Genomic DNA, 26207 nt, shown 5'->3' on the forward strand with positions numbered 1-26207 from the left:
CAATGAAAACGCAACCATATAAAATTTATGGGATGCAGCAAAAGCAGTTCTTAGAGGGAAGTGCATAGTGATACAGGCCTTCCTCAAAAAACAAGAAAAATCTCAAATAAATATCTTAACCTACCACCTAATAGAATTACAAAAAGAAGAGCAAACAAACAAAACCTAAAGACAGCTGAAGGAAAGAAATAAATAAAATAGAGATTTTTAAAAAAAATAGAAAAAAAATCAATAAAACCAAGAGCTGGGGAGGAGGAACCAAGATGGCGGAATAGAAGGATGTGCTCTCATGCCCTCTTGCGAGAACACCATAGTCACAACTAGCTGATGGACAATCATCGAAAGGAAGACACTGGAACTCACCAAAAAAGATACCCCACATCCAAAGACAAAGGACAAGCCACAATGAGATGGTACGAGGGGTGCAATCACAGTAAAAATCAAAGCCCATAACTGGTGGGTGGGTGACCCACAGACTGGTGAACACTTATACCACAGAAGTCTACACACTGGAGTGAACGTTCTGAGCCCCAAGTCAGGCTTCCCAACCTGGCGGTCTGGCAATGGGAGGAGGAATTCCTAGAGAATCAAACTTTGAAGCCTAGTGGGAATTGACTGCAGGACTTCGACAGGAGTGGGGGAAACAGAGATTCCACTCTTGGAGGGCACACACAAAGTAGTGTGCGCATCTGGACCCAGGGGAAGGAGCAGTGACCCTGAAAAAGACTGAACCAGACCAACCTGCTAGTAGTGTTGGAGGGTCTCCTGCAGAGGTGGGGGGTGGCTCTGTTTCACCATGTGGAAAAGGACACTGGCAGCAGAAGTTCTGGGACGTACTCCTTGACGTGAGCCCTCCAAGAGTCTCTCATTAGCCCCACAAAAGAGCCCAGGTAGGCTCCAGTGTTGGGTTGCCTCAGGCCAAATAACCAACAGGGAGGGAACCCAGCCCCACCCATCAACAGTCAAGTGGATTAAAGTTTTACTGAGCTCTGCCCACAAGAGCAACAGTCAGCTCTACCCACCACCAGTCCCTCCCATCAAGCCTCTTAGATAGCCCCACACACCAGAGGGTAGACAGCAGAAGCAAGAAGAACTACAATCCTGCAGACTGTGGAACAAAAACCACATACACAGAAACACAGACAACATGAAAAGGCAGAGGGCTATATACCAGATGAAGGAACAAGATAAAACCCCAGAAAAACAACTAAATGAAGTGGAGATAGGCAACCTTCCAGAAAAAGAATTCAGAATAATGATAGTGAAGATGATCCAGGATCTCGGAAAAACAATGGAGGCAAAGACTGAAAAGATGCAAGAAATGTTAAATAAAAACCTAGAAGAATTAAAGAACAAACAAACAGAGATGAACAATACAATAACTGAAATGAAAAATACAATAGAAGGAATCGATAGCAGAATAACTGAGGCAGAAGAATGGATAAGTGAGCTGGAAGACAGAATGGTGGAATTCACTGCTGTGAAACAGAATAAAGAAAAAAGAATGAAAAGAAATGAAGAGAGCCTAAGAGACTTCTGGGACAACATTAAACGCAACAACATTTGCATTATAGGGGTCCCAGAAGGAGAAGACAGAGAGAAAGGACCAGAGAAAATATTTGAAGAGACTAAAGTTGAAAACTTCCCTAACATGTGAAAGGAAATATCCACCAAAGTCCAGGAAGCGCAGTGAGTCCCATACAGGATAAACCCAAGGAAAAACACACCAAGACACATAGTAATCAAATTGACAAAAATTAAAGACAAAGAAAAATTATTGAAAGCAGCAAGGGAAAAATGACAAATAACATACAAGGGACCTCCCATAAGGTTAACAGCTGATTTCTCAGCAGAAACTCTAAAAGCCAGAAGGAATTGGCATGATATACTTAAAGTGATGAAAGGGAAGAAACTACAACCAAGATGCCTCTACCTGGCAAGGATCTCATTCAGATTCAATGGAGAAATCAAAAGCTTTACAGACAAGCAAAACCTAAGAGACCTCAGCACCACCAAACCAGCTCTACAAAAAATGTTAAAGGAACTTCTCTAAGTGTGAAACACAGGAAAAGAAAAGGACCTACAAAACCAAACCCAAAACAATTAAGAAAATGGTCATAGGAACATACATATCGATAATTACCTTAAATGTGAATGGATTAAATGCTCGAACCAAAAGACACAGGCTTGCTGAATGGATACAAAAACAAGACCCATATATATGCTGTCTACAAGAGACCCACTTCAGACCTAGGGACACATACAGACTGAAAGTGAGGGGATGGAAAAAGATATTCCATGCAAATGGAAATCAAAAGAAAGCTGGAGTAGCTATACTCATATCAGATAAAATAGACTTTTAAAGAATGTTACAAGAGACAAGGAAGGACACTACATAACGATCAAGGGCTCAATCCAAGAAGAAGATATAACAATTATAAATATATATGCACCCAAGATAGGAGCACCTCAATACATAAGGCAATTGCCAACAGCTATAAAAGAGGAAACTGACAGTAACACAGTAATAGTGGAGGACTTTAACACCTCACTTACACCAATAGACAGATCATCCAAAAGGAACATTAATTAGGAAATAGAAGCTTTAAATGACACAATACCAGATAGACTTAATTGATATTTATAGGACATTCCATCCAAAAACAACAGATTACACTTTCTTCTCAAGTGCGCATGGAACATTCTCCAGGATAGATCATATTTTGGGTCACAAATCAAGCTTCAGTAAATTTAAGAAAACTGAAATCATATCAAGCATCTTTTATGACAACAACACTATGAGATTAAAAATGAATTACAGGGGAAAAACGTAAAACACACAAACACATAGAGACTAAACAATACGTTACTAAATAACCAAGAGATCACTGAAGATATCAAAGAGGAAATTAAAAATACCTAGAGAAAATGACAATGAAAATACGATGATCCAAAACCTATGGGATGCAGCAAAAGCAGTTCTAAGAGGGAAGTTTAGAGCTATACAGGCCTATCTCAAGAAACAAGAAAAATCGAAAATAAACAATCTAACCTTACACCTAAAGGAACTAGAGAAAGAAGAACAAACAAAACCCAAAGTTAGCAGAAGGGAAGAAATCATAAAGATCAGAGGAGAAATAACTGAAATAGAAAAAAGAAAACAATAACAAAGATCAATAAAACTAAAAGCTGGTTCTTTGAGAAGATAAAAAAAACTGATAAACCATTAGCCAGACTCATCAAGAAAAAGAGGGAGAGGACTCAAATAAATAAGATTAGAAAGGGAAAAGGAGAAGTTACAACAGACACTGCAGAAATACAAAGCATCCTAAGAGATTACTGCAAGCAACTATATGCCAATAAAATGGACAACCTGGAAGAAATGGACAAATTCTTAGAAAGGTATAACCTTCCAAGGCTGAACCAGGAAGAAACAGAAAATATAAACAGACTAATTACAAGCACTGAAATTGAAACTGTGATTAAAAATCTTCCAACAAACAAAAGCCCAGGAACACATGGCTTCACAGGCGAATTCTATCAAACATTTAGAGAAGCGCTAACGCCTATCCTTCTCAAACTCTTCCAAAATATAGTAGAGGGAGGAAAACTCCCAAACTCATTCTACGAGGCCACCATCACCCTGATACCAAAACCAGACAAGGATGTAACAAAGAATGAAAACTACACGCCAAAATCACTGATGAACATAGATGAAAAAATCCTCAACAAAATACTAGCAAACAGAATCCAACAGCACATTAAAAGGATCATACACCATGATCAAGTGGGCTTTATTCCTGGAATGCAAGGATTCTTCAACATAAGCAAATCAATCAACGTGATACACCATATTAACATATTGAAGGGGAAAAACCATATGATCATCTCAATAGATGCAGAGAAAGCAACCGACAAAATTCAACACCCATTTATGGGAAAAACGCTTCAGAAAGTAGGCATAGAGGGAACTCTCCTCAACATAATAAAGGCCATATATGACAAAACCACAGCCAACATCATCCTCAATGGTGAAAAACTGAAAGCATTTCCACTAAGATCAGGCACAAGACTAGGTTGCCCACTCTCACCACTCTTATTCAACATAGTTTTGGAAGTTTTAGACACAACAATCAGAGAAGAAGACTAAATAAAAGGAATCCAAATCGGAAAGGAAGAAAAAGCTGTCACTGTTTGCAGATGACATGATACTACACAGAGAGAATCCTAAAGATGCTACCAGAAAACTACTAGAGCTAATCAATGAATTTGGTAAAGTAGCAGGATACAAATTTAATGCACAGAAATCTCTGGCATTCCTATACACTAATGATGAAAAATCTGAAAGTGAAATCAAGAAAACACTCCCATTTCCCATTGCAACAAAAAGCATGAAATATCTAGGAATAAACCTACCTAAGGAGACAAAAGACCTGTATGCAGAAAATTATAAGACACTGATAAAAGGAATTAAAGATGATACAAATAGATGGAGAGATATACCATGTGCTTGGCTTGGAAGAAACAACATTGTGAAAATGACTCCACTACCCAAAGCAATCTACCGATTCAATGCGATCCCTATCAAACTACCACTGGCATTTTTCACAGAACTAGTACAAAAAAATTCACAATTTGTATGGAAACTCAAAAGACCCAAAATAGCCAAAGCAATCTTGAGAATGAAAAACAGAGCTGGAGGAATCAGGCTTCCTGACTTCAGACTATACTACAAAGCTACAGTAATCAAGACAGTATGGTACTGGCACAAAAAAGGAATATACATCACTGGAACAGGAGAGAAAGCCCATAGATAAACCCACGCACATACGTTCACCTTATCTGTGATAAAGGAGGCAGGAATGTACAGTGGTGAAAGGACAGCCTCTTCAGTAAGTGGTGCTGGGAAAACTGGAGCGGTACATATAAAAGCATGAGATAAGAACTCTCCCTAAGACCACATACAAAAATAAGATCAAAATGCATTAAAGACCTAAATCTAAGGCCAGAAACTATCAAACTCTTAGAGGAAAACATAGGCAGAACACTCTATGACATAAATCACAGCAAGATCCTTTTTGACCCACCTCCTAGAAAAATGGAAAGAAAAACAAAAATAAACAAATGGGACCTAATGAAACTTCAAAGCTTTTGCACAGCAAAGGAAACCATAAACAAGACCAAAAGACAACCCTCAGAATGGGAGAAAATATTTGCAAATGAAGCAACTGACAAAGGATTAATCCCCAAAATTTACAAGCAGCTCAATAACAAAAAAACAAACAATCCAATCCAAAAATGGGCAGAAGACCTAAATAGACATTTCTCCAAAGAAGATATACAGATTGCCAACAAACACACGAAAGAATTCTCAACATCATTAATCATTAGAGAAATACAAATGTAAACTACAATGAGATGTCATCTCACACCGGTCAGAATGGCCATCCTCAAAAAATCTAGAAACAATAAATGCTGGAGAGGGTGTGGAGAAAAGGGAACACTCTTGCACTGCTGGTGGGAATCTGAATTGGTACAGCCACTATGGAGAACAGTATGGAGGTTCCTTAAACACTACAGATAAAACTACCATATGACCAGCAATCCCACTACTGGGCATATACCCAGAGAAAACCATAATTCAAAAACAGTCATGTACCAAAATATTCATTGCAGCTCTATTTACAATAGCCAGGACATGGAAACAACCTAAGTGTCCATCGTCGGATGAATGGATAAAGAAGATGTGGCACATATATACAATGGAATATTACTCAGCCATAAAAAGAAATGACATTGACTTCTTTGTAGTGAGGTGGATGGACCTAGCGTCTGTCATACAGAGTGAAGTAAGTCAGAAAGAAAACGACAACTACCGTATGCTAACACATATATATGAAATCTAGGGGGAAAAAATGTCATGAAGAACCCAGGGGTAAGATGGGAATAAAGACACGGACCTATTAGAGAATGCACTTCAGGATATGGGAAGTGGGAAAACTAAGCTGTGAAAAAGTGAGAGAGTGGCATGGACATATATACACTACCAAACGTAAAATAGATAGCTAGTGGAAAGCAGCCCCGTAGCACAGGGAGATCAGCTCGGTGCTTTGTGACCACCTGGATGGGTGGGATGGGGGGGGGGTGGGAGGGAGGGAGACACAAGAGGGAAGAGATATGGGAACATATGTATATGTATAACTGCTTCACTTTGTTATAAAGCAGAAACTGAAAAACCATTGTAAAGCAATTATACTCCAATAAAGATGTAAAAAGCCAACAAACAAAAAAAAAAACCAAGACCCATATATATGCTGTCTACAAGAGACCCACTTCAGACCTAGGGACACATACAGACTGAAAGTAAGGGGATGGAAAAAGATATTCCATGCAAATGAAAACCAAAAGAAAGCTGGAGTAGCTATTCTCATAACAGACAAAATAGGCTTTAAAATAATGACTATTACAAGAGACAAAAAAGGACACTATGTAGGATTAAGGGATTGATCCAAGAAGATGACATAACAATTGTAAATATTTATGCACCCAACATAGGAGCACCTCAATACATAAGGCAAATACTAACAAGCATAAAAAGGGAAATAGACAGTAACACTTTCATACTAGGGGACTTTAACACCCCACTTTCACCAATGGACAGATCATCCAAAATGAAAATAAATGAGGAAACACAGGCTTTAAATGATACATTAAACAAGATGGACTTTATTGATATTTATAGGACATTCCATCCAAAAACAACAGGATAAACATTTATCTCAAGTGCTCATGGAACATTCTCCAGGATAGATCATACCTTGGGTCACAAATCAAGCTTTGGTAAATTTAAGAAAATTGAAATTGTATCAAGTATCTTTTCTGACCACAACGCTATGAGACTAGATATCAATTACAGGAAAGATCGGTAAAAAATTCAAACACATAGAGGCTAAACTATACACTACTTAATAACGAAGCGATCACTGAAGAAATCAAAGAGAGGAAATCAAAAAATACCTAGAAACAAATGACAATGGAGACACGACGACCCAAAACCTATGGGATCAGCAAAAGCAGTTCTAAGAGGGAAGTTTATAGCAGTACAATACTACCTTAAGAAACAGGAAACATCTCGAATAAACAACTTAACCCTGCACCTAAAGCAATTAGAGAAAGATGAACAAAAAAACGCCAAAGTTAGCAGAAGGAAAGAAATCATAAAGATCAGTTCAGAAACAAATGAGAAAGAAATGAAGGAAACGATAGCAAAGATCAATAAAACTAAAAGCTGGTTCTTTGAGAAGATAAACAAAATTGAAAAACCGTTAGCCAGACTCATCAAGAAAAATAGAGAGAAGACTCAAATCAATAAAATTAGAAACGAAAAAGGAGAAGTAACAAATGACACTGCAGAAATACAAAGGATCATGAGAGATTACTACAAGCAACTCTGTGCCAATAAAATGGACAACCTGGAAGAAATGCACAAATTCTTAGAAATGCACAACCTGCCAAGACTGAATCAGGAAGAAATAGAAAATATGAACAGACCAATCACAAACACTGAAATTGAAGCTGTGATTAAAAAACTTCCAACAAACAAAAGCCCAGGACGACATGGCTTCACAGGCAAATTCTCTCAAACATTTAGAGAAGGGCTAATGCCTATCCTTCTCAAACTCTTCCAAAATATAGCAGAGGGAAGAACGCTCCCAAACTCATTCTACGAGGCCACCATCACCCTGACACCAAAACCAGACAAGGATGTCACAAAGAAAGAAAACTACAGGCCAATATCACTGATGAACATAGATGCAAAAATGCTCAACAAAATACTAGCAAACAGAATCCAACAGCACATTAAAAGGATCATACACCATGATCAAGTGGGGTTTATTCCAGGAATGCAAGATTTCTTCAATATAAGCAAATCAATCAATGTGATACACCATATTAACACACTGAAGGGGAAAAACCATATGATTATCTCAATAGATGCAGAGAAAGCAACCGACAAAATTCAACACCCATTTATGAGAAAAACGCTTCAAAAAGTAGGCATAGAGGGAACTCTCCTCAACATAATAAAGGCCATATATGACAAACCCACATCCAACATCGTCCTCAATGGTGAAAAACTGAAAGCTTTTCCACTAAGATCAGGCACAAGACTAGGTTGCCCACTAGGTTGCCCACTCTCACCACTCTTATTCAACATAGTTTTGGAAGTTTTAGACACAGCAATCAGAGAAGAAGACTAAGTAAAAGTAATCCAAATCGGAAAGGAAGAAAAAGCTGTCACTGTTTGCAGATGATATGATACTATACAGAGAGAATCCTAAAGATGCTACCAGAAAACTACCAGAGCTAATCAATGAATTTGATAAAGTAGCAGGATACAAAATTAATGCACAGAAATCTCTGGCATTCCTATACACTAATGATGAAAAATCTGAAAGTGAAATCAAGAAAACACTCCCATTTACCACTGAAACAAAAAGCATAAAATATCTAGGAATAAACCTACCTAAGGAGACAAAAGACCTGTATGCAGAAAATTATAAGACACTGATAAAAGGAATTAAAGATGATACAAATAGATGGAGAGATATACCATGTGCTTGGCTTGGAAGAATCAACATTGTGAAAATGACTCTACTACCCAAAGCAATCTACCGATTCAATGCAATCCCTATCAAACTACCACTGGCATTTTTCACAGAACTAGTACAAAAAAATTCACAATTTGTATGGGAACTCAAAAGACCCCAAATAGCCAAAGCAATCTTGAGAATGAAAAACAGAGCTGGAGGAATCAGGCTTCCTGACTTCAGACTATACTACGAAGCTACAGTAATCAAGACAGTATGGTACTGGCAGAAAAACGGAATATACATCAATGGAACAGTAGAGAAAGCCCAGAGATACACCCATGCACATATGGTCACCTTATCTTTGATAAAGGAGGCAGGAATGTACAGTGGTGAAAGGACAGCCTCTTCAGTAAGTGGTGCTGGGAAAACTGGAGTGGTGCATGTAAAAGTATGAGATTAGAACACTCCTGAAGACCATACACAAAGATTAGATCAAAATGCATTAAAGACCTAAATCTAAGGCCAGAAACTATCAAACTCTTAGAGAAAAACATAGGCAGAACACTCTATGACATAAATCACAGCAAGATCCTTTTTGACCCACCTCCTAGAGAAATGGAAATAAAAACAAAAATAAACAAATGGGACCTAATGAAACTTCAAAGCTTTTGCACAGCAAAGGAAACCTTAAACAAGACGAAAAGACAACCCTCAGAATGGGAGAAAATATTTGCAAATGAAGCAACTGACAAAGGATTAATCTCCAAAATTTACAAGCAGCTCATGCAGCTCAATAACAAAAAAAAAAACCCAATCCAAAAATGGGCAGAAGACCTAAATAGACATTTCTCCAAAGAAGATATACAGATTGCCAACAAACACACGAAAGAATGCTCAACATCATCATTAGAGAAATGCAAATGTAAACTACAATGAGATATCATCTCACATCAGTCAGAATGGCCATCCTCAAAAAATCTAGAAACAATAAATGCTGGAGAGGGTGTGGAGAAAAGGGAACACTCTTGCACTGCTGGTGGGAATGTGAATTGGTACAGCCACTATGGAGAACAGTATGGAGGTTCCTTAAAAACTACAAATAGAACTACCATATGACCCAGCAGTCCCACTACTGGGCATATACCCAGAGAAAACCATAATTCAAAAAGAGTCATGTACCAAAATATTCATTGCAGCTCTATTTACAATAGCCAGGACATGGAAACAACCTAAGTGTCCATCATCAGATGAATGGATAAAGAAGATGTGGTACATATAGACAATGGAATATTACTCAGCCATAAAAAGAAACGACATTGAGTTATTTGTAGTGAGGTGGATGGACATAGCGTCTGTCATACAGAGTGAAGTAAGTCAGAAAGAGAAAGACAAATACCGTATGCTAACACATATATATGAAATCGAGGGGAAAAAAATGTCATGAAGAACCTAGGGCTAAGACGGGAATAAAGACTTGGACCTATTAGAGAATGGACTTGCGGATATGGGGCGGGGGAAAGCTAAGCTGTGGCAAAGTGAGAGAGTGGCATGGACATATATACACTACCAAACGTAAAATAGATAGCTAGTGGGAAGCAGCCCCATAGCACAGGGAGATCAGCTCGGTGCTTTGTGACCACCTAGAGGGGTGGGATAGGGAGGGTGGGAGGGCGGGAGACGCAAGTGGGAAGAGATATGGAAATATATGTATATGTATAACTGATTCACTTTGTTATAAATCAGAAATTAACACACCATTGTAAAGCAATTATACTCCAATAAAGATGTTAAAATAGATATATACAAGCAGCTCATCCAGCTCAATATCAGAAAAACAAACAACCCAATCCAAAAATGGGTGGAAGATTTAAATAGGCATTTCACCAAGGAAGACATACAGATGGCCAACAAACCCATGAAAGGATACTCAACATCACTAATCACTAGAGAAAGGCCAATCGAAACCACAATGAGGTATCACGTCACACCAGTCAGAATGGCCCTCATCAAAAAAATCTACAAACAGTAAATGCTGGAGGGGTTGTGGAGAAAAGGGAACCCTCTTGCACTGTTGGTGGCAATGTAAATTGATACAACCACTATGGAGAAGAGTATGGAGGTTCCTTAAAAATCTAAAAATAGAACTATCATACGACCCAGCAATCCCACTACTGGGCATATACCCTAAGGAAACCATAATTCAAAAAGAGTCATGTACCACAATGTTCACTGCCGCACTATTTACTATAGCCAGGACATGGAAGCAACCTAAGTGCCCATCGACAGATGAATGGATAAAGAACATGTAGCACATATATACAATGGAATATTATAGCCATAAAAAGAAACAAAATTGAGTTATTTGTAGTGAGGTGGATGGATCTAGAGTCTGTCATAGAGAGCGAAGTAAGTCAGAAAGGGAAAAACAAATACTACATGCTAACACATATATATGGAATCTTAAAAAAAAAAAAAAAAGGTTCTGATGAACCTAGGGGCAGGACAGGAGTAAATACGCAGACTTAGAGAATGGACTTGAGGACACGCGGTGGGGAAAGGGGAAGCTGGGACGAAGTGAGAGAGTGGCATGGACATAAATACACTACCAAATGTAAAATAGATAGCTAATGGGACACAGCCGCGTAGCACAGGGAGATCAGCTCCGTGCTTTGTGACCACCTAGAGGGGTGGGATAGGGAGGGGAGGGAGGCTCAAGAGGGAAGGGATATGGGGATATATGTATACATATAGCTGATTCACTTTGTTATATAGCAGAAACTAAAGCAACACTGTAAAGCGATTATACTCCAATAAAGATGTAAAAATTTAAAAGTGTATGTAGCTCATAGGATTAAATGGATTAATTCAAGTAAAGTTCTTAGCACAGTTCCTGGGCCAATAGACATTAGCAGGAGCCAGATCTTAGAGGCCATGATGAGGGGTTCAGATTGTATGAGAGACAGTTCTAGTGGTAGTATGGAGAAACAAGTAGAAGACAGGCAAGAAGCAGGGATACTAGCTAGAGAGCTTTCGCAAATATTCAGTCAAGAGCTGGTGATAGAGCATGGACCTGGTTAACGGAGTTAGAGGTAGTTCAAGTTTGGAGGAAACTAGAGCAGGGTTCATGGAGGGAAAATATCTAAGCTGAGCCTTGAAGGAAGATATTTCCAAGGGAACCTTGGAAAAAAGCCCAGATGACATGTCTTGAGCAGTGAATAGTCAATGTGGTAATGGAACAAGAAATGGAAGAGGAAGTTGAAAGGTTGAGACCCGAAAGATGAGTACTTTCAGAGCCTTACTTAACCTGTTTATTTGATGCATAAAAGAGCAGTGAGAGAAATTAATAGAATAGAAAGACATGGCTATGTCTTAGGAGTGACAGAGGAAGATCAATCAGACAAGAGGATCAAAGAAAAAGGGGTTATCAACCATGTAAATATTTTGGTAGGATGAAGATTAATGCCACTGATAACTTGAGGCAGATTCAAATTGTAGCTGCTGAAGACAGATTGCAAGCAAATAAGCAGGTGGGGAAAACTGCAAGTCTTCATTTCACTACAGGCTCTTTCTTGGATTTCAGCAGATAAAGGTAAAGAACTGTAGCTTGAAAAAAGTACTAGGAGTCTAGGAGGGAGTGGAAGTGGCGGAGGCTGACAAAGGGAAAACCAGAACATGACTGTAGGAGAATGCCTGAAGATTAAGATGCAGGGCAAGAGAAAAAAACAAAAAGAAAAGCTGCTGGAGCTCTGTACCAGAGAATGAACATAAGGTACAGTGTGATCCAAGGCAATGATGGAAACCATGCTTTGTGAAAAGAAGGCTATCAAGCTTCAATGTGTTTTTGCCATGGCAATTGTAGAGACGCATGTTTTTATATAAACACCACACTAAAGAAGGAATATCACAAGTGACTTCATGAATCATCAGAATGAGAATTTGCTCTTGAATGTGAACACTTTACTGAATATAAAATCCTCTAGATAAAGTTTTACTTTTGTAGCAAGGTCTCTTTGATTATAAGATCACTTATAGAAATTAAATCGTTTCATATTATTTTACCTTTTTATTTTCTAAAAATGTGTTAGGTAACATGCAGAAAATATGTGAATTTCGGGGTTAACTAGAGTCTTAAATTTCTTTGAGTAAATAGGAAATAGACTCTGGAAGTACCTATAATGAATACCTGTTATATGGCTGCCCAGTATCTATTTTTCTTCCTTCTTGGAGTAATAGCCTGAATTTCTTTTCAGCACCTACCCCGTCCCTCCATTCTCACCGTTGTGATTTAGATGGAAAATGGGCCTCACCTGCCCCAGAGAAAGGCCCTGACTCATAGAGCCAGTCTGAACGTGCCATCTCTGAATGTTTTGGAACGGGCACGATTACCTAAGTTGGTCCAATCAGTGACTCTTAGACACTTTCGCTGAATATATGATATAGATTCTCTGTTTCACAAAAAGGATTCATGTAATTCTTAGAGTTCCTCAGTCAGTTTACGATTATGAACTGGGGGGTGGGGGGGAGGGAGGGAGTTTGTCCAAACACAGTCAACACCAGGGAAGTGACAGTTAAAAACTGAAAGAAACTAGGTTCTAAGTCACATTATGTGAGCTTCTAGTCTCACTCCTAGCAACATGTATCTCTGTAGTTTCAAAGGAAGTTAATTGGTTCGCTCTATGTAAGCCATTCTCAGTTGGGTTTTTCTATTAGTTGCTGTACTTGAAAGCTTCCTAGGTGACAGAATCTGTGATCTAGACCCTAAAGCCTATGTGTCACTTTTCCATCAGCTGTCAGGATGTTGGTGAACTCGTCTATGGAAATAGATGTCATTTTTATAAAAAGTGAGCATTTTGGGACCCTTATGTATGTTGTATAGGTTCTTTAAAACATTTAGTTTTACAGAGAAACTTTTTTTAATATAATAAAGATATTCAACTCACCATGAAAAGCATAAGAGACTTAGAAAAATAACTAAAACCTGCTAATAGTTGAAGGCCCAACTACACAAAAGTTGGATTTGAAGGTTGTCCCTTATCTATTTTCTGACAGCAAATATTGCAGGATTGTTTGTTTATATTAATGTAAGTTTCAATATATGTTAATTATGAATAGAACAAGCCTAGAAAGTGATAAAACCAATTCACACTCAACTTGTCAAAAGAAATAGTAATAAGCTTCTTCCCTTAAGTGAAGCTTGTTAACCTCTTCCCCACCCAGGTTCTAAAGTAATTCATAAGTAGACAAGAGGTACGTGGAACATGATGTATTATCTTTATTACTAATAACCCTCATTCTCTAATTTCAGCCTTATATCTGTGTAAAAGAGGGCTTCCTTACACGGAGCCCCATAATGATACAGACATACGCATCCAGCCACAGACAGCACTGGACACAGACTATTTTGCCGCCTGCCCTTGTAAGACTGATGGAGAAATGGGGCCCAATGCATGCTTTCTGTGAGCAGCTTATTCCCAAAGAGAGAGGAGAAAGTGCTACTCATGCTCACTTCTTTGTCCCAAACTCAAGCAAGTCATCACACCTCTACCAATCTAGGTCCAACCAGGAGACAGAACACGGTAAATTTAACCAGAATTCTTAAGTGAATTATAGAGTGAAATAAATACAATTACCCCTCTGTATCCACAGGTTCTGCACCCCGGATTCAACCAACCGTAAATTGAATTGCAGTAGATTGAATCCTCGGATGCAGAATCCTCCAATGTGGAGCCCCGGGGTACTGAGGGCAGACTGTACTACTCCATTTTATATAAGAGACTTCAGCAATCGCAGGGGACTGGCGGGGGAGCCTTAGGGACTGGCAGGGGGAGCCTTAGGACCAATTCCTTGCTCATGCTGAGGGATGACTGCGTGTTGAGAACTCTTAACAGTACCCTAGGGCAGAGGGAAAGTACCTAAGGAAAGGCAAGCTTGGAAGAGGATCCCCCTCTGGCATTCATACCTCTGATGGAATAAAATTTAAAGGCAGGACAAAAAAAATTAAACACAGAATTCTGTTCGGGACTTCTCCCCCCCTAATGCCCAGTGTGCATCTGCATTACACATTAAGCAGAGCTCCTGAAATCTTCACGATCTAAAACAGAGAGAGATGATAAGTATTTTAGCTACTCAAAACTTGAAAGCGATACTCGTTATATATCTTCTCGCTGTAGATCAGAGAGAGCGCAAAGGCGGAGCAGGTCTCCTTTAAATCTGACAGAGGTTCTAGAACTACTTCATCCTATTCTCGGTCAGAACGGTCCCATTATGACGACTCTCATTATGATGGTCGTTACCGTAGGAGCTCCCCTTATCGAGAGAGGGCACGCTAGTCTCGGCCATATACCAGTAACAGGGCAAGACTGATGCATACTGTAAAACTGAGTCCTCTTACTTAGAGATGGAAAAAAGAGGAAAGGATTCTTCAAAATTAGAAGGAGAATCCAAAAGGACTTCAGAAAATGAAGCAATGAAAAGATGTTATTCTCCCACTAATGAACAGGGGTTCCAACGCGGGTCATCATATTCTAAGCACAGTAAGAGTGCTTCCCGTTATAAATCTACCCCTTCAAAACCTGCACCCAAGTCTGATAAATTTAAAAATTCTTTCTGTTGTACAGAATTGAATGCGGAAATCAAACAGTCTCAATCTTTTAGTTTACAGACTCCTTGTTCAAAAGGTAGTGAATTAAGAGTGATTAGTGAAGTTCCTGAAAGAGAGAAGACTGGGTCTCCATCTCCATCAAATCGATTAAATGATTCACCTACTTTTAAAAAGCTTAGATGAATCACCTGTTTTTAAGTCTGAATTTATAGGACATGATAGCCACGATAGTACTAAGGAATTAGACTCTTTATGTAAAGTGAAGAATGATCAATTAAGAAGTTATTGTCCCACCGAATTTAATATAAACGGATCTCCTGGGGCAGAATCTGATTTGGCAACATTTTGCACTTCTAAACGTGACACTGTTTTGATGTCTTCTGATGATAGTGTGACTGGATCAGAGGTATCCCCTTTGGTCAAAACGTGCATGCTTTCATCAAATGGATTTCAAAACATTAATAGATGTAAAGAAAAAGACAAGGATGATACTCGCATGCAGCATAGTAAGTCAGAAAGCCCATTTAGAGAAAGAACCTCCAGTGTTGCCACACCAGGATCAACTCATATCTTTGCCAGTTATGACTATAGATTATTCCAAAACAATAGTTAAAGAACCAGTTGATGTGAGTTTCTTGCTGTAAAACCAAAGATTCAGATATATACTGTACTTCAAATGACAACTGCCCTTCTTTGTGTCATTCCGGAGCTGAAAATACTGAGCCTTTAGTAACGAAGATTTCTTCAAATAGCTTTATGAATGTGCATTTGAAATCAAAAACAGTTATATGTGATAATGGAAGTCTGACAGATCAGCACTCAAAATTTGCATGTGGAGAATCTAAGCAGAGTGTTGGTAGTACTAGTTCAGCTTCTGTTAATCATTTGGATGATTTATATCCACCTACAGGGAGCTCATGTACTGCTTCATCTCTTCAGAGCCTTCCAGCAGGGACAAGCGTAGACAGTTTAACTCTCTTGCAATGTGGAGAGAATACATCTCCAGTTTTGGATGCTGTGCTGAAGAGTAAAAGCTCGGAGTTTTTAAAGCATGCAGAGAAAGAAATAATAGAAGTAGCCGGTGGCCTTCCTGATGCAGGAAGAGCATTTGCTTCCTGGGGAAACAGGCATAATAATGGACTATCTGGGAAATGCGTGCAAGAGGCTCAAGAAGAAGGGATCTCCATACTGCCTGATAGAAGAGCAAGACCAGAAATCTCTTGAGGTGAAGACGGTGGAAGAGGACATGCACGTCCTTCTGATGACTCAGAAGTTGTATTTTCTTCTTGTGACTTGAATTTAATCATGGAGGACAGTGACGGTGTAACATATACCTTAAAATGTGACCGTAGTGGTCATGCCTCAGAGATTGTATCCACTGTCCATGAAGATTATTCTGGTTCTTCCAAAAGTTCAAGTGATGAAAGTGATTCGGAAGATACAGATTTTGATGATAGCAGTATCCCAAGAAACCGTCTTCAGTCTGTTGTGGTTGTGCCGAAGAATTCTACTTTGCCCATGGAAGAAACAAGTCCTTCTTCTTCTCGGAGCAGTCAAAGTTACAGACACTATTCTGACCACTGGGAAGATGAGCGATTGGAGCCAAGGAGGCATTCATATGAGGAAAAATTTGAGAGTATAGCAAGTAAAGCCTGTCCTCAAACTGAGAAGTTCTTTCACAAAGCAACAGAGAAGAATTCAGAAATCTCTCTTACACAGCCCAGCCGAAAACAGATAGATAATCACCTGTCTGAAATTGCCCATCCTCAGAGAGATGGGGTTTATAGTACAAGTCATACAGACATAAAATCTGACCCTCTAGGTCATCCAAATTCTGAGGAAGCAGCGAAAGCCAAAATAACTTCTCGGCAGCAAGAAGAGCTGCCAGTTTATTCTTCTGATGATTCTGAAGATGTCTCAAGTAAGTCTCGGCAACAGACCACTTTCCCTAACAGGCCAGATAGTAGACTGGGAAAAACAGAGTCAAATTTTTCTTCTTGGGAGATCTCCCAAGTGGATGGTTTCCATTCATCATCGGAAGAGCTCAGAAATCTATGGTGGGACTTCTCTCAACAAGAAAAGCCTACTACCACGTATCAGCAACCTGACAGCAGCTATGGAGCCTGTGGTGGACAGAAGTATCAGCAAAGTGCAGAACAGTATAGTGGGACACATAATTACTGGCAAGGCAATGGCTACTGGGATCCAAGATCAGCAGGTAGACCACCTGGAACTGGGGTTGTGTATGATCGAATTCAAGGGCAGGTACCAGGTTCCTTAACAGATGACTGTGAAGAGGAGGAAAATTGGGATCAACGTGGAGGATCTCACTTTTCAGGCCAGTCCAATAAATTTTTTCTGTCCCTTCAGAAGGACAAGGGGTCAGTGCAAGCACCTGAAATAAGCAGCAATTCCATTAAGGACTCTTTAGCTGCGAATGAGAAGAAAGATCTTTCGGAAAACTTAGAACAAAATGATAGGAAAGATAAAGGGCCTCTTAAAAAAAGGAGACAGGAGTTGGAGAGTGATTCTGAAAGTGACGGTGAGCTTCAGGACAGAAAGAAAGTCAGAGTGGAGGTAGAGCAGGGAGAGACAGCAGTGCCTCTAGGCTCAGCATTGGTTGGGCCTTCGTGTGTCATGGAGGACTTCAGGGACCCAGAGCGGTGGAAGGAATGTGCCAAACAAGGGAAGATGCCTTCTTATTTTGATCTGATTGAAGAAAATGTTTATTTAACAGAAAGAAGAATAAATCCCATCGGGATTTTAAGCGAATGCAGTGTGAGTGTACACCTCTTTCTAAAGATGAAAGAGCTCAAGGTGAAATAGCATGTGGGGAAGATTGTCTTAATCGTCTCCTCATGATTGAATGTTCGTCTCGTTGTCCAAATGGGGATTATTGTTCCAATAGACGGTTCCAAAGAAAACAGCATGCAGATGTGGAAGTCATACTCACAGAAAAGAAAGGCTGGGGCTTGAGAGCTGCTAAAGATCTTCCTTCGAACACCTTTGTCCTGGAATATTGTGGAGAGGTACTTGATCATAAAGAGTTTAAGGCCCGGGTAAAGGAGTATGCACGAAACAGAAACATCCACTACTATTTCATGGCCCTGAAGAATGATGAGATAATAGATGCCACTCAGAAAGGAAATTGCTCCCGGTTCATGAATCACAGCTGTGAACCAAACTGTGAGGCTCAAAAAGGGACTGTGAACGGACAACTGAGAGTTGGGATTTTTACCACCAAACTGGTTCCTTCAGGCTCAGAGTTAACATTTGACTATCAGTTCCAGAGATATGGCAAGGAAGCACAGAGATGTTTCTGTGGGTCGGCTAATTGCCGGGGTTACCTGGGAGGAGAGAACAGAGTCAGCCTCAGAGCAGCAGGAGGGAAAATGAAGAAAGAACGAATTCGGAAGAAGGATTCAGTGGATGGAGAGCTAGAAGGTCTGATGGAGAATGGTGAGGGTCTCTCTGATAAAAACCAGGTGCTCAGCTTATCCTGGCTAACGGTTAGAATTGAAACTTTGGAACAGAAACTTACCTGTCTCAAGCTCATACAGAACACACATTCACAGTCTTGCCTGAAGTCCTTTCTGGAATGTCAGGGGCTGCCTTTGTTGTGGATCTGGATGGCAGAGCTACGTGATGGCCGGGAAAGTAACCAGAAGCTTCAGGAAGAGATTATAAAGACTTTGGAACATCTACCCATTCCTACTAAAAATACGTTGGAGGAAAGCAAAGTGCTTCCTATTATTCAACGTTGGTCTCAAATCAAGACTGCTGTCCCTCAGCTGAGCAAAGGAGATGGGTATTCTAGCGAGAATACATCACGTGCTCACACACCACTCAACACACCTGATCCTTCCACCAAGCTGAGCATAGAAGCTGACACAGACACCCCCAAGAAGCTAAAGTTTCGCAGACTTAAAATTATAAGTGAAAATGGCATGGACAGTGCGATCTCTGATGCTACCAGCGAGCTAGAAGGCAAGGATGGCAAAGAGGACCTTGACCAGTTAGAAAACGTCCCTATAGAAGAAGAGGAACAACAGCTACTCACACAACAGCTGCCTGAATCTAAAGTTGATAGTGACATTGCTGTGGAGACCATTAAGCTACCCACATCTGAACCAGAGGCTGACACTGAAATAGAGCCTAAGAGAGCAATGGCACAAAACTAGACGAACCTATTGCTGAGGAAACACCACCCCAAGATGAAGAGGAGGGTGTATCTGATGTGGAGAGTGAGAGGAGCCAGGAACAGCCACATAAAACAGTAGATATAAGTGATTTGGCCACCAAGCTCCTGGACAGTTGGAAAGACCTAAAGGAGGTATATCGAATTCCAAAGAAAAGGCAAACTGAAAAGGAGAGCACAATAACCGAACGAGGAAGGGATGCTTTGGGCTTCAGAGATCAAACAGTTGCCCCAAAGACTCCTAACAGGTCAAGAGAGAGAGACCCAGACAAACAAACTCAAAATAAAGAGAAAAGGAAACGAAGGGGCTCCCTCTCACCACCACCTTCTGCCTATGAGCGGGGAACAAAAAGGCCAGGTAGCAGATATGATACACCAACTTCTAAAAAGAAAGTACGAATTCAAGATCGCAATCAACTTTCTACAGAGGAGCGTCGAAAGTTGTTTGAGCAGGAGGTAGCTCAGCGGGAGGCTCAAAAACAACAGCAGCAGATGCAGAACCTGGGAATGGCGTCTCCACTGCCCTGTGACACTCTTGGCTACCATGCCCCTCATCACCCCTTTGCTGGCTACCCACCAGGTTACCCCAGGCAGGCCTATGTGGATCCCAGCAATCTTAATGCTGGAAGGGTGCTCCTCCCCACACCCAGCATGGATCCTGTGTGTTCTCCTTCCCCTTATGATTATTCTCAGCCCTTGGTGGGACATTCTACAGAACCCCTTGCTGCCCCTCCACCTGTGCCCATGGTGCCACATGTGGCAGCCCCTGTGGAAGTTTCCAGTTCACAGTATGTGGCCCAAAGTGATGGTGTGGTACACCAAGACTCCAGGGTCACCGTCCTGCCACTGCCAGCCCCAGGCCCAGTCCAGGGACAGAATTATGGTGTTTGGGATTCAAACCAACCGTCCGTGAGTGTACAGCAGCAGTACTCTCCTGCACAGTCTCAAGCAACCTTATATCATCAAGGACAGGCTGCTCCAACTGTCTGTGGTGTGACGTCACCCTATTCACAGACAACTCCACCAATTGTACAGAGTTATGCCAGCCAAGTCTTCAGTACATCCAGGGACAGCAGATTCTCACAGCTCACCCACGAGGAGTGGTGGTACAGCCAGCCACAGCTGTGACTACAATAGTTGCACCAGGGCAGCCTCAGCCCTTCCAGCCACCTGAAATGGTTGTGACAAATAACCTCTTGGACTTACCACCCCCATCTCCTCCCAAACCAAAAACCATTGTCTTACCTCCCAACTGGAAGACAGCCCGAGACCCAGAAGGGAAGATTTACTACTCCCATGTGATCACAAGGCAGACTCAGTGGGATCCTCCTACTTGGGAAAGCCCAGGAGATGATGCCAGCCTTGAGCATGAAGCTGAGATGGACCTGGGAACCCCAACATATGATGAAAATCCCATGAAGACCTCAAAAAAGCCTAAGACAGCAGAAGCAGACGCCTCCAGTGAACTGGCTAAGAAAAGCAAACAAGTATTCAGAAAAGAGATGTCCCAGTTCATCGTCCAGTGCCTGAACCCTTACTGGAAACCTGACTGCAAAGTGGGAAGAATTACCACAACTGAAGATTTCAAACACCTAGCTCGCAAGCTGACTCACGGCGTTACGAATAAGGAGCTGAAGTACTGTAAGAACCCCGAGAACCTGGAGTGCAATGAGAATGTGAGACACAAAACCAAGGAGTACATTAAGAAGTACATGCAGAAGTTTGGGGCTGTTTACACACCCAAACGGGACACTGAATTAGAGTGACCTTCAGGGCCAGGGTGGGAGGACGGGCAAGCTGGTAGGAGAGACTCTGGGGAGAAGAAATCCCGTGGGCCCTCTCTCCCCACCCCACTGTCAGGGCTGTGCTACTGATGACACATCACCCTGGGGAATTCAAACCTGCAGAATGAGCTCACAAAAATGAGCTCCATCTACAACAAGCGGTCCCTGGTTGTGAGCTGTTGGTAGAGGCCATCTGAGGCAAGGGTTTAGGCCCTTGAGACCTTCCCTTCTGAGACTCCGGCCAGGCCTGACCCCACTCTCAAGGCTGGGCCTCCTCCTTGGCGGTGCTGTCAGCGCACAGACTCATGCGCATCCCCACCCACGACCCCTTACCCTGACGATCTGTATTATATTTTAATGTCTATGTGAATATATTGAAAATAATTTGTCTTTCCTGGTTTTTGGCTTTTGTTTTGCTTTTAAGTCTCTGCGTGCTAGGATCACAGAAGACTTTGTAAGGATGGTTTAAGTTCTCCTGCAAGGTTTAATGCGTTATCATGTAAATATTCCAGAGCAGGCTGCCTTGTGGTTTCGGCCAGCCTTGTGCTATGTTGATAAGATTGATTTACTGCTTAAAATCACTTTACTTGGGGTTCCCTGGTGGCGCAGTGGTTGAGAGTCCACCTGCCAGTGCAGGGGACGCGGGTTCGTGCCCCGGTCCAGGAAGATCCCACATGCTGCGGAGCGGCTGGGCCCGTGAGCCATGGCCGCTGAGCCTGCGCATCCGGAGCCTGTGCTCCGCGACGGGAGAGGCCACAACAGTGAGAGGCCCGCGTACCACAAAACAAAACAAAAAAAACAAAAACATCACTTTATCCAATTTTTACTGAACTTTTTATGTAAAAAATAGAATCAATTAAAGAAAAAAAAAGGATAAGTCTATGCCTTCAACTTCTAACAGGTGGAAGAGTTCTCAGTGCTTTCTGAGAATCTGCTTCCCAGGTTATAATACTCAGTTTGGCTCCAACAGAATTCCCTTTTTCTTAACTTGATAGTTAATTGAATTTTGGAGAAGGTGCGGTTGCAGACAACCACTGGCTGGTGAGAAAGTTTGCTGGGTTGCCTGTGCCAGAACTCGTTTAGGGTCATCTGATAAACAGGAAACAATCACCTAGGACACAGGCAAGCCAAGGCATCTAAGCAGGTTGCTGAGGAAGCTGGGAGGTTTCTGCAGGTGCCAAGCCAGAGTGGACATTGCCCACCTTGGAAAGGTCTCAGGAAGAGCCCTGCAGGGGGCAGGAAAGTCAGGCCTGGTCATGCTTGGGAGTGTGCGTGGTGAGGGCTGTCGGCTGCTACAGCATGAAGCCAGAAGCACGCGGTGTGCCTCTTAAGACCGCAGCAAGGTGATCACCAAGGCTCCTGGGCTGGAGCTACATGGTAGTCAAAGGACTGAGCACTCTGGGTGTGCAATTGGAGAATGAATTTGGAGCTGGGAAGCACTAAGTTCATAAGCAGCTCAGTCGACCCCTTTGACTTCTCAGCTTTCATATGCACCATTCTACACACATTTCAACGCCTGCCCAGCAAAGAAACTACATTTTAGCAAGAAACAGCTAACCCTCTGATAAGTGAAGTTCTTGCCCTTCCCCCTGGTAAAACACAAACCCCAACGGTCACTGAATCCATTGCTGCCTGTATTAATTAGGCCTCAATTTCAGTCTTAGGTCCCACTAAAGACTACACTGTAAAGTTGACCTCCACCTAGTGTTATATAAAATTAAAATGGGAAGGAGAAGTTAGAATACACACATACATATAGCAGAAAATATGCAAAGCTACCAGCCCTGGTTTCTGTAGTTATTCACGAGGTCAGAGTTGACGTCTATAGCTTCCACCTTCACCCACTTATTCCCTGTTTTCCTTGCCCACAGCCAGAACCCACAGCTCCATCCAGATTCTTTATTGGTAGAATGATTCAATCCTTTCCTTCTGAATGGTCTGAATCCTCAATTGTCCTGCCTTTTTCCAGTTCCTGTAGCTTTCCATTGATCTTTACTGTTGGCATGGAAGTACTGAAGGGAACCTCAGAAAATCTCCTGGGTTCCAGTAAAAATCCTCCTTGCTTCCATTATAAAGGCAACCAATTTCCTGCAGTAACTGAGATCATAACACCAGTAGATTAACATTTTTCACCTGTTGGTTCAGTGGAATAAGGAGTGTAACATGGCCAGGGGGCAGTCTGTGGTAGGCAGAATTCTAAGATGGATCCCACAATTCCTGCCCCCTGGGGTAAACACCAGTGTAATTTCCTTTGAGCATTGTAGGGACCTGTAAATACAATTGGATATCACCTTCATGATTATACAACAATATGGCAAAAGGAATTTTGCAGATGAAATTAGGGTCCCTAAACAGCTGACTATAATTCAAACGGAGATTATCCTGGGTAGGTCCAACCTATCTAATCAGGCAAGTCTTTTAAAAGCAAAAGTTCTATTCTCCAGGATAGATCACATGCTAGGCCACAAGACAAGTCGCAGTAAATTGAAGATCAAAATCATATGTTGGGCTGCACCCCACAGGCCTGCAAGGCTTGTAGTTGCCAGCCTCAAGACTGAAGAAAGAGCCTAGAGACAGCAACAGAGACATCAGTGACTTATTGGACAAGGGATCTTACACACCTGAAGCAAGGTCCTGGAGCAACACCTCACTGTTTGTGGCAGACAGCAAGCAGGACATCCAGCAGTCTTTGCTACCCGGGGGAGGAGGAGGCTACCATTTATAGGGGGAATTAGCGGTCAGGTTGGCTCATAAATCACCAGAGAGACCAGCAGCTGGGGCAGGAAGCAAGCACATAGGCAGTTACTAATTAAGCCCTATAGTTAAGGAGATTGGATAGTCATGTGCGTGAAGCAGGTACTGGCTGAACAGGGGATATACAGAGCAAGAGGACAGTCATCTTGAATGGCGTGGTCAAACACTCCACCCTCACATACCCTGTACGACCTCTATAATCTTGGCCCATACTTCTTCTGCTATATCCCCGAGGACAGGTAGGTAGAAGTACAACTGCAACCAAACACCACAAATGCAATACAGACAGTCCAACAGGTGGGCTTTGGAACCAGGAGCTTATCAAGTCAATTTTTCATGGACTCTCAGAGGTTGACAATGGCATTTCACTGTAGAGCCACCAATCAAACTCATTTCTCAGTGAGGCCACCATTGTCACCCAGTCCACAAACAGATTCCCTTCACTCAGAGTAGGGCAAGCTGCAAGATATCTAACAGGCACAATATAGGGAAGATCATGACCATTAAGCAAAACACAAGCAGTGACATCATTCTGAGGTAATGCCACCCCTGTCCACGCGTTTTGTCCTGGCCTGCGATACCATACCACCTGCCCACCCTCAGTCTCCACAGCCAGTGCCGAACACTGGAGAGGTGGTGTAACAGTACACAGGGTTAGTATAATGGTGCCTCTCTACAGTAGAGGCCTGGATTCATTACCTTAGTAATCTGAGGTGGGACAGGTGAAATCTGTAAATCCCTTTCTGATCCTATTCCCCAACGGGACAGCAAACCCAAACCACTGAGGACTTACCTCCCAGTCCTCAGGGCTATTTATAATATGTTCCCCTGGGGATAGATCCTGTGAAGGGCAAAAATGAGTTGCTGTCCTGACCTGTAGTTGGCAACAGTCCTTCGGTGGTCAGCAGTTGAACTCGAACAGTGTTGACTAGTTACCTCCGGGTTAACATGGCGTCGGCACTGGGATAACTGCTCCTGGGATGTGTCCACCTGTTAAGAGTGAGTTTCCCACCTCAACTGTTGTTTAAGTAGTCTCTTCATAGCCCGGCAGCAGTGGGGTTGTAAGGCAGGTGGAAATGCCCCTGTACGTCCTTTGTATCGGCCCATTCCTGAACTTCATGGCCAATAAAGTAGATTCCTTGGTCACTATCGATGTCCACGGGGATCCTATATGTTGCATACAAATGAATAGTGGTTGTTTGCATGCTCAAAGAATCGGGTAGGTTTTTTGTAATGTCTTCCACCTGTTGTAATGTATCCTAGACTGCATATAGCTGTTGTTCCATCACACTCTATCATTGCTCTGCCCCCTTCCGTAGTTGGGACCAGAAGCCCAAGGGCACTCTTGTTATTTTGCTGTTGCCACAGACCTCAACCAAACACTCCCGGGTAACGGGCCATGTTAATTCACAAGTCTGTCTCTGAACTCATATCCCTAAAGCCTGTGTCTCTAATTGTTTAGGGGTGGTAGGTCAGGGGTATGCTTGTATTTTGTAGATAATCCAGGTCCTTGAGTTTTGTCTCTATTCACCAGCCACCCCCGTGCAGTCAGATGAATGAGGAGCACCGGGCTGCTACTTTTAAACTGGGAAAAGACTGAGGTTAACAGGATATCATCAACATAATGGAAGAAAAAGACATCTCTCATGGTACACAGCTACCACAAGGCCCCACATGCTAGTAGATGGCCTCCTCCCGATCACCTCCACAACTTTGTTTCCCGTCCTTATGTCCTGACATCTCAGCTCCCAGGAGTTTTCTCACCCAGAGACATCAACAGAGACATCAGGGATTTATTGGACAAGAGAAACTTATACATGAAGCAAGGTCCTGGAGCAACACCTCACTGTGCGTGGCAGACAGCAGGCAGGACATGGCAGCAGTCTCCACCACTCCGGGGAGAAGGCGGCTACCATTTATAGGGTGAATTGATGCCAGATTAGCTCATCAATTACCAGGGAAACCAGCAGCTGCGGCAGGGGGCAAGGAGGTAGGCAGTTACTAATTAAGCCCTATAATTAAGAGGATTAGAGAGCCATGTGAGTAAAGCAGGGACTGGTTGATGAGGGGAGGTACAGAGAGCAAGAGAACAGCCATCTTGAGGGCCTGACCATACATCATAGCAAGCATCTTTTCTGACCCAGTGCTATGAGACTAGAAATCAACGACAAGGAAAAAACTACCCAAAACACAAACACGTGGAAGCTAAACAATATGCTACTAAACAACCAATCGGCCATTGAAGACATCAAAGAGGAAATAAGAAAATACCTGGA

General features: G+C 41.9%; 1 long non-coding RNA gene and 1 pseudogene across 12 annotated transcripts in view; one reads left to right on the forward strand and one right to left on the reverse strand.

Moving 5' to 3' along the window:
- LOC115856647 (uncharacterized) overlaps positions 1 to 26207 on the reverse strand; it is an 81393-nt gene that overhangs the window by 17571 nt on the left and 37615 nt on the right. For 2 of the 12 annotated variants that reach the window (XR_009559619.1, XR_009559617.1), the window contains exon 7: positions 24806 to 25098. The exons of the other annotated variants lie outside the window; for them this stretch is intronic. This is a non-coding gene — a long non-coding RNA (uncharacterized lncRNA). The remainder of the gene's footprint in view (positions 1 to 24805; positions 25099 to 26207) is intronic. 12 annotated transcript variants of the gene reach the window in all.
- LOC115850820 (histone-lysine N-methyltransferase SETD2 pseudogene) lies at positions 14977 to 21295 on the forward strand (annotated as a pseudogene).

The sequence above is a fragment of the Globicephala melas genome, chromosome 17, assembly GCF_963455315.2.
Source record: "Globicephala melas chromosome 17, mGloMel1.2, whole genome shotgun sequence".
In the NCBI taxonomy this organism is placed as follows: domain Eukaryota; kingdom Metazoa; phylum Chordata; class Mammalia; order Artiodactyla; family Delphinidae; genus Globicephala; species Globicephala melas.